General features: G+C 35.9%; 1 protein-coding gene across 14 annotated transcripts in view; it reads left to right on the forward strand.

Annotated features, from left to right (window-relative positions):
* The window catches only part of LOC106035227 (uncharacterized), a 143,678-nt gene that overhangs the window by 53,215 nt on the left and 77,652 nt on the right, over positions 1-12,811 (forward strand). For 13 of the 14 annotated variants that reach the window (XR_010831204.1, XR_010831203.1, XR_010831202.1 and 10 more), the window contains one exon: positions 8,339-8,433. The exons of the other annotated variant lie outside the window; for it this stretch is intronic. The gene's annotated coding sequence lies outside the window, so the exon portion shown is untranslated. The remainder of the gene's footprint in view (positions 1-8,338; positions 8,434-12,811) is intronic. 14 annotated transcript variants of the gene reach the window in all.

The following is a 12,811-nucleotide window of genomic DNA, read 5'->3' on the forward strand; positions in this document are numbered from 1 at the left end:
ACAGATGGTTAAGGTTGGACAGACCATCTGGAGGTCGTTTGGTTCAACCTCCCTCCCCTCCATGCTCAAGCAGGGCCACCCAGAGCAGGCTGCCCAGGACCATGTCCAGGTGGCATTTGAAGATCTCCAAGGAGGGAGACTCCACAGCCTCTCTGGGCAACCTGTGCCAGTCCTCAGTCACCCTCACAGTGAAAAAGTGTTTCCTGGTCTCCAGAGGGAACTTCCTTGTTTCAGTTTGTGCCGACTGCCTCTTGTCCTCTTTCACTGGGCAGGGCCTGGCTCCTTCCTCTTTGTAACCTCCCTCCAGGTATTTATAGACATTGATACGTGAACATCAGTGACCATAATTTGTACTTGTATTGTAAATAGGCCTAAAATGTTTGGATAACAAATCTTGATCTGAGATTTTAATACAGATATAATAATAGACAAATTATTCTGAAAAAAAATCTGAGGCACCAACTTTACAGATTGTAGACTATGCTACTAGTTGTTCTCTCCTTAGCAATAGAGGAATATATATTTCCTATATATGGAAATACTGTAATTGACAAGACCTAAGTAGTGGGAAACAAGTTAGATGGCAGAACGGTATCAAAGATCATGGCTGTAATAAAATCACCTTCCATAGGTTTAATAGTGCATAAATGTATCACATGATGATAAGAATGGTGAGGGCATTGGCACAGGATGGCACAAAATCTGTCAATAGCTCTAATGAGCTCAGCACAGGTGCTGTTAAGTTGCATATTGTTAAAGTAAAAAAGAGATAGTTAAAACTATTTAACTTTTTGACATTCAAGCTGTTAAAGATGATTAAATGTAGTGTAGCAGTAGCTATAGGGCATGTAAAGATCATAAAGAGATGAAAGAGACATAGCATGATAACCCAACAGTGCATCAGCAGTAATGGCAGAACAGTAATAGTCTACATATTCTTCATACAGCTCCCTTGCTGCTCAAAATCCTCTCTGTCATGGACTAGATTAATGAAACTGAGAAGAACTTTATAAAGGTAGCACTTTGCTGCTAAAAACTGTTAACTATCTAATCTTTCCATGACACTAATGCTACCTTTTCACAGTGTGGATTTTTTCCTAGAAGAATTCTTCATTTACTGTGTACCTACAGAGACCTTGATTGTTATAAATTACTTGTGCTGTATACCTGGTAATTTCATTTAATCCTTGCTCCATATTCATTCATCAGTTGACATGGAAAACAAACAAACCCTCCCCCCCCCAACAACAACAAAACCTGCACACGCACGCATGCACACACACAGAGACATGAAACTCATGCAAAGGAAGAGAAACAGGGCTGAATTCTGACATCTTTCTTCCTCTAACTAGAAAATTGCAGCCTGAATTAATTTGAATTTTCAGGAAATCTATGTCTTTCTTATAATTTATCTTTAAACGAAAACAGTATTTTCCTGATAGATTGCTTGAAAACTGTGACATTTAAAAACCAAAAACAACAACAATAATGTTAATGGTAGAAAATAATTCATTCATCTTTACTTTTCACTACTACAAACACCTACCCTTTCTTGCACTGGGCTGTTGCTGATTTCTGCTCTACAGCAGCAAGCTCCCTAGTTCAAGACTAAAGAATCATTGCAGCCAGAAAAATTATAAACACATAAAGAAATGTAACTGTTCATGTCATATGGAATGCGTAATAATGGATTTTAGCAATATGCACACTTTGCATAGATCATCTGGATACAGGAAGAAATATCAGTAAAATTCTCTGTAGTAATAATGCCCGAAGTACCAAGATGCAACACTCTATGTGTACTTTGTCATGTTTTTCAGGATATGTGGTTGTTAAACATATAGGCAATTACTTGTAGTGGAACTGCTCACAGAGCATGTACCACCGTGTAATGTGTACAAACCCATGTATGCTCCTAGGCATTTTGTTATGTGGATGAACCCAACTGAAGTATATGCTGCCACATACTGTTTCTGATACCCAAACTATTGCAAGTAAATTTGTCTCACATTTCTAAAATGTTTTCATTTAAATTTTCTAGTTGCACTTTTGAAATACCCAAGGCAATTATTTTCCAATATGAACAAAATAATAATAATAATAATAATAATAATAATAAAGAATCTCACAGAGGCCTGACTGATTTCATGGATTTGAGCTTCACCTGGGAGTAACACTCTTATCCACAGTTCCTGCTGACTACTCAAGGTTATAAACCACAAGAAGTAGCCACTAAAACAACCAAACAAACAGAACAAACAAACAACCAAACAAAACCAGCACAGGGACAACAAAAGTGTAGTGGATGGCACACTAGAATTTCATAGATCTATCCAGTATTAACCATATCTCCTTTAAACACTAAGAATTCTAACATGCTGTTGTTGTAAACTTGAACTATTTTATAAATCTAAAGTTCTGTAATACTTCCTCAAAATTTATATATGCTCATGGACTCTTACAAGAGCAGTCCTTTTGACAACAGTGGAATTACTAGTTTAAAGGCACTGAAGAATCCAAGATTTGCAATATGAGCCATAAATTCTCGTAATACTAAATCTCACTAAATACATAAGGCATTTAAGGGATTGACCTCAAGAATAAAAATAGAGAACCAGAACTGTCTTTCATGAAGAACTGAATGTCAGCATTTTGGTTTCACTTAATACTCTCCCAGAGTCAGCATCTTTTCTACCATTTTTTTCTATCGAGATTGTATCTATTAGATGCTTCTTCACTTCATGTGCTCTGTCCAGCCTCCTCTACTCTGGTACTTGACTCTCCTATAAAAGCCCTGTTTACGTAAGTATTTTCTTAGGGAAGTAAATTGGTTGATTCTTCACTAGGACCCAGCAATATCGTAAGTCACTGCCAGCTTTAGCAACAGAGACAGAAAGCATTGCGATTCAGTGAGGTGCACTGCTGAAGCCCTGAAGGGACTGCAGTCTTCCAATAATTTGTCCAAGTCCTTGCCACATCTCTTTTCCTCCATAATAGCACATTTCTTTAAGCATCTAGGAGTACTGCATATGAAAGTGCTTCGTTTTCTCAAGAAACCTTAAGCACCTCATTGTATCAGTGCTACTGTATCAGGAGATATTGTCTTGTAGCTTCTGCATTATCACTTTCTCCAGTTTAGCAGGATAAACATAAATTACTGAATGTTTCATTCCATTTTTAGAAACAATGAATACTTCTGGTTCACAAATCCGTATTAAATATATTCCCAAAAGATGTTGCCAGGATTTCTTCTCAGAGTCACACAAATTCTTCATTGCCATGGATAACACACTGTGTGCCTGTAATTTTGAGTTTTGAGACTGATAGAAACAATCTACACAGAAAAAAAAAAAAAGTGTCCAAGGAATATAGCAATGTAGGAACAAGGAAATCAGAATAGCTCTAAGATACTTTGCGCATAGCACTGCATAAGGATAAATAGATTTACAAAATTTAAGAGTATTCACTTAGCCAGTCATTATAGGAAAATTACTATTTCCCTCATTTTCAATTTCATAAATTTATCACTGAGAATCAATTCTCTACGTACCTAACCCCTATCTTAAACCTGTATCTAAAACAATAGGGGCTAGTTCTGAGCAATGGAAACCTGTGAAACCCTTCAAGAAACATGGTCAGCAGGTCTTAAATATAGAATTACTCATCTATAGTGAGCACGTGGTAAGATAGGCTTCTCAATAAGTCGTGTCAGCCAATAGTTATGTAAAGGGTACATTATTCAGAAATCAAAAAAAAATAGTCTAAACTCAATATGTATAAATGTATAAATATGTATAAATTCCAGACCTAGCTGTGTACATAACCATGCCACTGTAAACATAAAAATGTACTTTCAAACTTAGAGTGGTTATTGATATTTGCTTTTTATGAGAAATTAAATTTTCCACAAACATTTAAATGTGTCTTGTACATATTAGATTAGGTGGGTTGCACAGCTCCTAGATGGGATTTTGGGTGCAAATAAAGAATAGCACAACAGCATCATGTTTCAGTACTTGAAGTGCAGGAAATCGAAATTTCGGTCTTTGTTCAAAATCATGTAGACTGGGGACTTGAAGCAGACTCTCTAACATTTGAGAAAAGACTTTATCCAATAGGCTATTACAGAATTCATTGCTATTGGGGGAGAAAGGGTACAAATATTTTGGAAAGACCTTGAGTTTCACTTTGCATTAGATTAAAAGCAAAATGAAACTGAGAGGAGGTTTTTCCACACCAAAAAGAAAAAAAAAATTACTTTTTTTTTCCCCGCCAGTATTATTTCTAATTCAGGAGAAACATATTTTGAAACATAATTGAGTCCAAGGTGTGCATAAGTAATTCTAAGAATATATTAATCATTATTTGTCCAAATAAAGTTGTCATAAGAACTTTCAAATTTGATTAGTGCTAATAGACATCCATCTCTTGATATAGAAAAAGGTGGGAGGGTCAATAGCTGTTAGCCCATTCCTCATACTAAATTTTCGGAATGCTTTGGGACATAAAATCCTTTCAATGTGCCAATATTAAAATATTACAGAAGCACTATATATAAATTTAAGGATGTGTTGAGTTTTACACTCAAGAAGATATGTAATGACTTTTTAAAATTAATTTATGAACAAAGTATATCCTTCCAAAAATTACAGCTTTACAAAGTACACACCCATTTTTTTTCAGAGAAGTTACAAAATAAACCATATAATCAGTCTTTGGTAATTTAATTTAAATATATTTAGCATAGTTTTGAATCATTTTTAGTCCCTAATGATCTTCATAATAGAATAACCTGATCTTTCAAAGTGAATGCTCATGGAAAGTCTGTGCTATGGTAAGATCTCCTTCTCTCTCCATCCCCACATCTTTCCAACTCTCTGCATTTATGTTACAATTGCTGATAATCCAGGTTTTCTTCTGAATGCATGAAGTTTTTTTTGAAAGAATAGAGAGCGAACTGTCCCAAAAAAATAGCATTCGTACTAATCGATAAGAACAGAAGGTTAGGAATTCACATATATGTTTTCTTCCTTCCCAGGATAACTATTTACATATCACATAATTGCAATCAGCTGGAAATAATGTAATTTTTTTTTTTTCAGCTGAGACTGAAACCTGAAATTCTGGACTTATCAGTATTTGACATTGGTGTTTTTTTTTTTTTTTGTTATTTTTTCCCTTATATTCTATATTTCATTTTAAAAAAATCATTCTGAAGTAAGCTGCAAAATGAACTTTTAGTTTAGTTAAAAACAAGATCTGAGCTTGCCAAGGTAAAGCAGAACGTGGAATCTGGCCAGAATTAAACAATGACTATTATTTTCATAAATTTTTCATGTTTCATGGATGATAATGTAACCCACTTTGCTTACAACTCTAAAGTTAACATTTTAGTTACAGTTTAGTTTTTAGATTTACGTTCTTGCTTTAGATTTGCTTTTAGATTTTTTTTAGATTTTTTTAGATTTGCGTTCTTGCTTTTAGATTTACGTTCTTTAACATGAAAACCCATAGTTTATGGTCCTTTCTACAGAAATTTAAGCAGTAGGTTGACAAACTAAGCAGATAAACAGAAGTCTATTTGGACTGTGAAACTTTTACTATTGCTGTTGTGCTAAATTTGCTTTATTGCATTTTACATTTAGGAGGCTATCAATGCATAGCCAAGAGATACTGTCCTGCATTTCAAATGCATGTGCTGAGCGGTATGAATCTTGATTATTCTTGGAAATCCAGTCTCTAAGACTGGACCTACTTTTAGGCCTTTTGTTTGAGAACAAATGTGCATACCATATGAAAAATTCAGAGCAAATTGTTACTATTTCATCAGCTGCCACAATAGTGAGGTATTATAGATATTTCACACAGGAGGACATGCTGCTGCTGTGTGCTAACTGCTGATTACAGTGAGTTCTCCATTTGTTTTGTTTAGACAGAAATACTGTTTTTGGTGTCAAAGGAGCTGTGTATGTGTTCACCTGAGGTGTTGGCTAGGCATTGCCATGCACGAGGAAAACTACACTGTTCTTGCAGATTCTAGTGGGAAAATTAAAATGCCATGAAATGTAAAGAGCTTGAAGAATATATGTTGCAGCTTCATTTGACAAGGGAGATTTGTCAAGCCGTCAATCATACTGATTAACCTAATGACCACACTGTATCACTTTTTATCCCTCCTTTTGAAGAATTTATTTTAAGTAGCATTTTAAACAATTGTTAAAGAGTTTGCGCTGAGGTAAATGAAAAAAAAATCAAACAAATATTATTCAAGATCTAACTTTTTAAACATATTTCTTGATGTTATTTTTATGCTCTTCAGAATTGAGAACTGTATGAGTTTGCACTTAAACCACAGCAAGTGCACTCAGGCTGGCATAGTACAAAACTTAAATATGAGATATAGGAAGATATAAAAAGGCAGTATTTTTTAAAACGGAAAGCAGACACCATAGAGCTTATTTATATTAGGCAATTATGCTTCTTATTACCTCTTCCTTTTGGTGCCAGATTGGCTGTTACTCCACAGAGAATACATGTAAGCACTGTATTTTTAGAATTGCCAGTTTGTTTTCAGGAATAAGGTCAAGGTACACAGAGTTTGAGCAAGTGATGTTATAATTCAGCTGCTCTAAAAAATGAAATATTTTATCCCCGTTAGACCTCAACATATTTATGCAAAAAATAGCCCTTTATTCCACTACTATGACTCCTGTCAGTTACCTTAGTGTTTAAGACTGCAGGAAAATTACAATTGCATCGAGCCAGCAGCTACCCAGAAGCTGTCTTCCAACACCCAGCTGACACATACGTTAATGCCTTTACTAACTAGTCATCCCACAGACCCTGCCAAGGACTCCTGTTCAGAATTTTGAATACCTATTTTTAGAGACATAGCAGTGACAGACGATATAGGTCGTTTCAGAATCCAAGTCTGAAGTCATCTTGCTAGTGTTTTAAAATTTGGTGACCTCCAGGCTGGTGGATGTTCCTGAACTAAGGCCAGCATTTCTTTTTTCTTCTGGCCTTGTTTTTGTGCTGACACATACCCACATTTCTTTCGGGCTGGGGAATTTGAACTGATACGAATGTTGTAAATCTGTATAGTGGGTCATCACAGCTGCTATAGCTGTAATATGCAGCCACTTTTCGGTAACCCATGCACCCTCCAGCAATTACAGCAGTAATCATGACAATAAACAGAAAGAATTCACTTTATAAGGGTGCCCAGAAGTTTTGGCTTCTGTCATTAAATGGCTTCCCAACAGGGAAAGGTCCCTAAAATATAAGGTCCAGGGTCAATAAAGTATATAAATATCTACTATTCATTTCAAATGGAGTTAGTTGCCTAAGGTATTTAACAGGCATCTATGAAAATGAATGAGTTCCTTACTGTTGAGTGAGCTACTCAATCTATGCTAGTTCATGAAGGGTCATTCCTGAGAGGCAGAGCAGGTCTGTGGATTAGAGAAAGGAAAATTAATGCAATTCTACTTAGTTCCAGTTTATCACATCTCAAACTTCTTCCAAGTTTTAAGAGTATATTTTCATCCAGCAAACCTACAGAACAAACATATAATTACTTAAAAGGTTTAAGTAGCTTTAAGGGGTCTCTCAGCCTCAAGATTCCTTTGTGTCAGAGACAACAGAATGCCTTCTAGTAAATATTTTACTTGCACATTACATACAATTTTATTTTTTTGTCATGAACAAAGCACAACCTTAATTTCTCAAAAGAAATCTTAATTCTCTTGTTTACATTTCTGTCACTCAAAGAAAAAAAAGTTTTGCCTTCCTGCTCTATTTTGTGTTAAGAACAAATTACAATAACAAATACAGCTCCCCACTGATTTTTTCCCTCACTCTTTCCTCAATTCTTTCATACTTAAAATGCTTGTCAGTACTTTTAACTGTTCCTTGTATCTCCAGCAAGACTGGCCTTAGGCTGTAGCTTGACAAAGACACCCAAGATACCTCCATCACTTCATAGATGGCAGCTGTCACCTTCCCAATGCTCCTTTTGTTAGGAAAAGCGTGCTGCTATTTGGTCTTCCTCTATCTGTCATAAAGTCATATAACCAGAATGCTTCAACATGGTAGTATTACACAATGCTTTCACAGCTTAGAAATGACACCAAGAGTTAGTCTTACAATCAGGCAAACCTTGTTACTTAGGTTTCTAGTACATTGTATAAAAATGCTAAGTTTTAACTACACAAGCACTAACACAGCACAAGATACATAAAGTGTGCAAAATATGCTGTTTAAAAGGAAATAAAAAAATGGCACTGTTATAGTAGCAGGAAGAGGGCATATCAATATTACCTCTTTTTCCTCATAGCCACCTTTATCCGGATATCTGCATTCTTCACTACATCATCAAACTAGGAAAAGGAAAAGGAAAAGGAAGAGGAAGAGGAAGAGGAAGAGGAAAAGGTAAAAGAAAAGGAAAAGAAAAGGAAAGAAAAAGGATTTCTTGAAAATAATTTAGTCTAGCCACCTAATCCAACATTAAGAATTTTAGACTTACGGCAATTTCTCTATCTGAGGCAATGATCAATAATGTTCCATTACAGTTTTAAGGAAAGAATCTGAAAAAAAAAAATCAAACATAATGGAAAATGTTATCATTCTTAGTAAAACAGTTCTCAAGACCAAAATGAGGGAGGTTGTGTGAAAAAAGAATATAGCCTAACTTACGTCTTTTCCCGTTGCTTGTGAGACATCCCAAACTGGTTATGGTTGGAGATAGGATGTTGCTCTTAAAACAGTAATGCCTTAGAAATCTCCTCTTTGTTTTCTCTCTTTCCCACCACTGTACTAAATGATGGGGATATTTAACAGTATAATTCTTCGGGATACACCTCAAACTTAAAAGCATGACTGAGGTAAACATCTTTAGACTCTGTCCACAGCTGTTTCATGGAAGAAAGAAGGATTGTTATTTATACTTTCAATATTAGAAGTAAATTTATGACTGTTTATGTTTTAATGCCAGAGACATCTTTTTTTATTGCAGAAGTTCATATTTGTCAGCACAAAACCTGAAGGCAATTTTGTTATTGACAAACAGATGCATTAAGCTCCTTAAGCTTCCTTTCATCTCCTGAGTGATCATATCAACCAAAGATGACTGTTTCGCCCATGCTGTCCTAAAGTATCAAAAGCCTTTACTGTTTCAGTTTAACTTAAGAGTTCAACATTCTAATTGCTTCCAACCCAAATCTTATTATAATTGAAGACCAAAGCTGAAGAACAGTCCTCTGAGATTCTGAGAGGCCTGACTACAAATGATTCTGCCTCCCCTCTTGGTTCTCTGTATTCAGGCTCAAGATACAGTCACTGTTACCACTGCTTCTTCATTTAGTAATATCGAGATATTATTTGAGCCTTAGTGCAAGGAGGGTTTTATTAAACTCTTCCCATAATAACTGGTGGAAGAAGAATGTATTTAAGAAATAGAGTTTAGGGGAGAAAGAGAGTAAGTTTCCACGCATCAGAACAAATTGAAAATGAAAACCTGTTCGAAGCCTCTAAAATTAAAAGAAAAAAAAAAGTATATATGATAAATCACATGATTTTTTTTGGTAGCAGTCTGATATTTCCTAATACCTGCTCTTCAACTGGAGTCACAGTCACTTGGTGTAAATGTGGCCCAGCATCAAAGGGGCTATCAAAGGGCACAACTCTGGACAGGGAGGTACAGAGCAGCAGCCCCGTGGCAGGGCAGCTGCTGTAGGACCTGTTTCCCATTGAGGGAAGACAAAGCCTAATCGTGGCAGCAACCTGGGCAGATAAGCATCAGTTGTGCTGCAGGGAGCTGGAGTCAGCAGTGAAGTGGAGGAAGAGGAGTTGGTAAATCCAAATCCGGTTAGTCCTGTATATACAGACTTGTGTATACAAAGCTGAGCTAAGTGGAGAGGCATCACTGCAGGCAGCAGTTAGCTCACCCTTCAACATGGCTAGGGTGTAAAGCAAGCTTCAGAATTATGCAACATTCAGAATCCCCCTCCACATTTCCCCTTGTTTATTCCTAGGATCAAATGCATTGTGGATTTGCCATTAAATGCCATGTAAAGCATCGTATAAGCACATTGCACTATGCTTTAGTCTGTTACTGCTCTGTTCCTACTTGTCTTCAATTCAGTGCTTCAGCTCTATTTGTTTGTCACATGAATTCTGTAAATTACATAAAAGCAATTAACCTCTACATTGTGGTATGCATCTAGCAATCATCAATGAATACTGAGTAAGAATTATGTATGCATTCAGATAATATATACTCATATACCAGGTACTGGTATAACACAAGGTCAAAGCCTCTAATCCATCAGTGATCTCAAAAAATGCCCCATGTTTGCAAGAGTGGGCTATACTTAATTTTACTGAGTTCATCATCTCAGATTCAACTTAAGGAAGCAGCATGAAAATGTCCTAGCTGCAGAGCCCTGCTATTACTGAGTACTTGATTACAGCTATCTTCCTTTGCAGGAAAGTTCTTTATAATGCTTCTCCAAAATCTCCAAAAATGATTTTAAATTTTGGTTCGTTGGCTTAGAAAAGCTTGTGTTTAGCTAGACAGGTCTCTATCACATTTTGGAAAATAGTCAAAGGACAGTGCAACAGACTTAGAGGATTGTCTAGAAAAAAAAGGAAAAAAAAAAAAAAGAGTAAACAGAATCCACAATGAGAAATCCATATTTGTACATCTGTGCATTTGGTAAGCATAATGGCAGACTTGTTGATTTGGTACTATGGGGTATGAGTAAAATCAAAGCCTTGCCAGTACAGTCGTTGCACATAACAGATTGTACTAATTATCTTGTAGGTCCAATTTTAAATTCTAAGTATTAACTCTTGTTCATCCCAGGTGGGAAAGATAAAACCTTTTATAAAGAAAGAAGTAAGAATAAGTAGGTTCCACAGAGGAGAAGCACTGGATTTGTAACTCTTATTATATGCCTACAGCTCTGCATCCTCAAGTGGCTCTATATCCCTGTGTAACTGAAAAAATTGCTAAATGACATCATTCTATCAGTAATGGTTTTCAATAGACACACTTGTACTTCTGTGGATGTCAGTATGATATGATGCCATCAACACTGTGTACTGCTGCAAAACCAACCCCTCAGTTGTCTTAAAAAAAAAGAAAAAAAATGGAAAACCATCCCATTGTACAGTTTCAGATTCTTTTATTTTTTTTTCCCCTTCCAAACTATGATGAATCATATGCTACAAACAGACTAAAAAAAAATAATTAAATTCTCCTTACTCCAAAAAGCATAGGGCAATATTACCTGAACTACCACATACTTTCCTCAATTCCATCAAGCTACTGGCACTTAAAACACACAAATGAAGAGATAGTAGGCACAATCTCTGGACGAGATCCTTGGCCTTCAGCTATATGGGGGAGGTATTAAACTCTTGCCAATTTAGTGCAGCTCAAGCTTCAGCTCATTGCCAGTTTCAGAGTCAGGAGACAAAACGCATGCCTTGTGGCTTCTGTTTTCTGTCTCCAGGTCATGTGTTTGCCAAAGACTTGGATCACCTTCATTTACTATCTTGTTCCTGTTAGCTTCCTCTTTTAAACCTTTAATTGGCTTTGGTCTTGAAGCCTCACAAAGCTATTTAATGTCTGTGGTATGAGCCCTCTTTTGAAGTGATCAGAAACAAGAAAAAGCTTAGTTTGGTAGGGTAGTGAAGTGACTTGAGTGACCCAGTGTGGTTTTCTTTGCTGCGATACTGGTAGAATGGAAAGAAGAAAGAGGAGAACAAGGAGGGTAGGAAAAGGGAATATTCAGAAGTGGAGAACAAAGATGAAGTTACAGCTGTAAGAGTGAGGAATTTTATATGGTGTAGAAAAAGGGGACATATCTTTACAGACCTGTAATATTATGCATCTAAATATTCCTCACTTAGAAAACTAGTCCTTTCAATTGGCCTTGCTGACCTGCCCCATGGCTTTCATTTCTCATGCTATCTGTATCTTTAATTAGATACACTGAGGCTGAGGGCTTAAGCTTTTAAAGGATTAGACACTTAAATAGATAATGATGGCAGCCACAGTTGCATTAGATAAGATTGAACACTTTTGCTGAAGAGACACAAGCTTCATATTTTATGGAACAAGTTCAACTGACAGAAAGAAGAAAAATTCCCAAAAGGCAAATTATTTCGTAATTGTTCACTAAGGGGATTCTTTTGCCTTCTTTAAAGCGTGATGCTAGACTGCATCACAGATAAAATATCAGACTCCATGGATCCATCTAAGTCTTTGATCCTGTATTCCAAACACGAACCAGGAGTATTTTAACTAACACTAACTTATTGCAGTACTTGATCTCTCAAAACTTTATGACTCTTTTTTTTTCTTTTTTTTTTCTTTTTTTTTTTCTGCACTACAGCTAATTAAGGCTGTAAGATCCACTGCCTGAAGCCTATTACTATTTCATTGCACAACAGTGTTACACTGGTAGTAATAATTAAAAAGTATAGTGGTGATATTAAAGCACATAGATGGTAATTCTACCCATAAACACAAGTATATAATTTGAGTTTTTAAATATATTTACCATAATAAAAGGAATTAGTAGTAATTGTAGTGCATTTAAAGTGGAATTAATGTACATGTTAATTACATTAGTCATGTTAATTTTTGAAAGAACTGTAAAGGTCACCTCATTTTTCTCTTTCTTCCTCCTCCTGACAACTTTCTTTTCCTGGCATGTCATCAGCTGTTAGGTAGTTACTTACCACACTGTTCGGACTTTATTGTTACATAGTGCTTACCCTTCTGTTTTCTTCATCTACT

Source organism: Anser cygnoides, chromosome 4, assembly GCF_040182565.1.
Source record: "Anser cygnoides isolate HZ-2024a breed goose chromosome 4, Taihu_goose_T2T_genome, whole genome shotgun sequence".
In the NCBI taxonomy this organism is placed as follows: domain Eukaryota; kingdom Metazoa; phylum Chordata; class Aves; order Anseriformes; family Anatidae; genus Anser; species Anser cygnoides.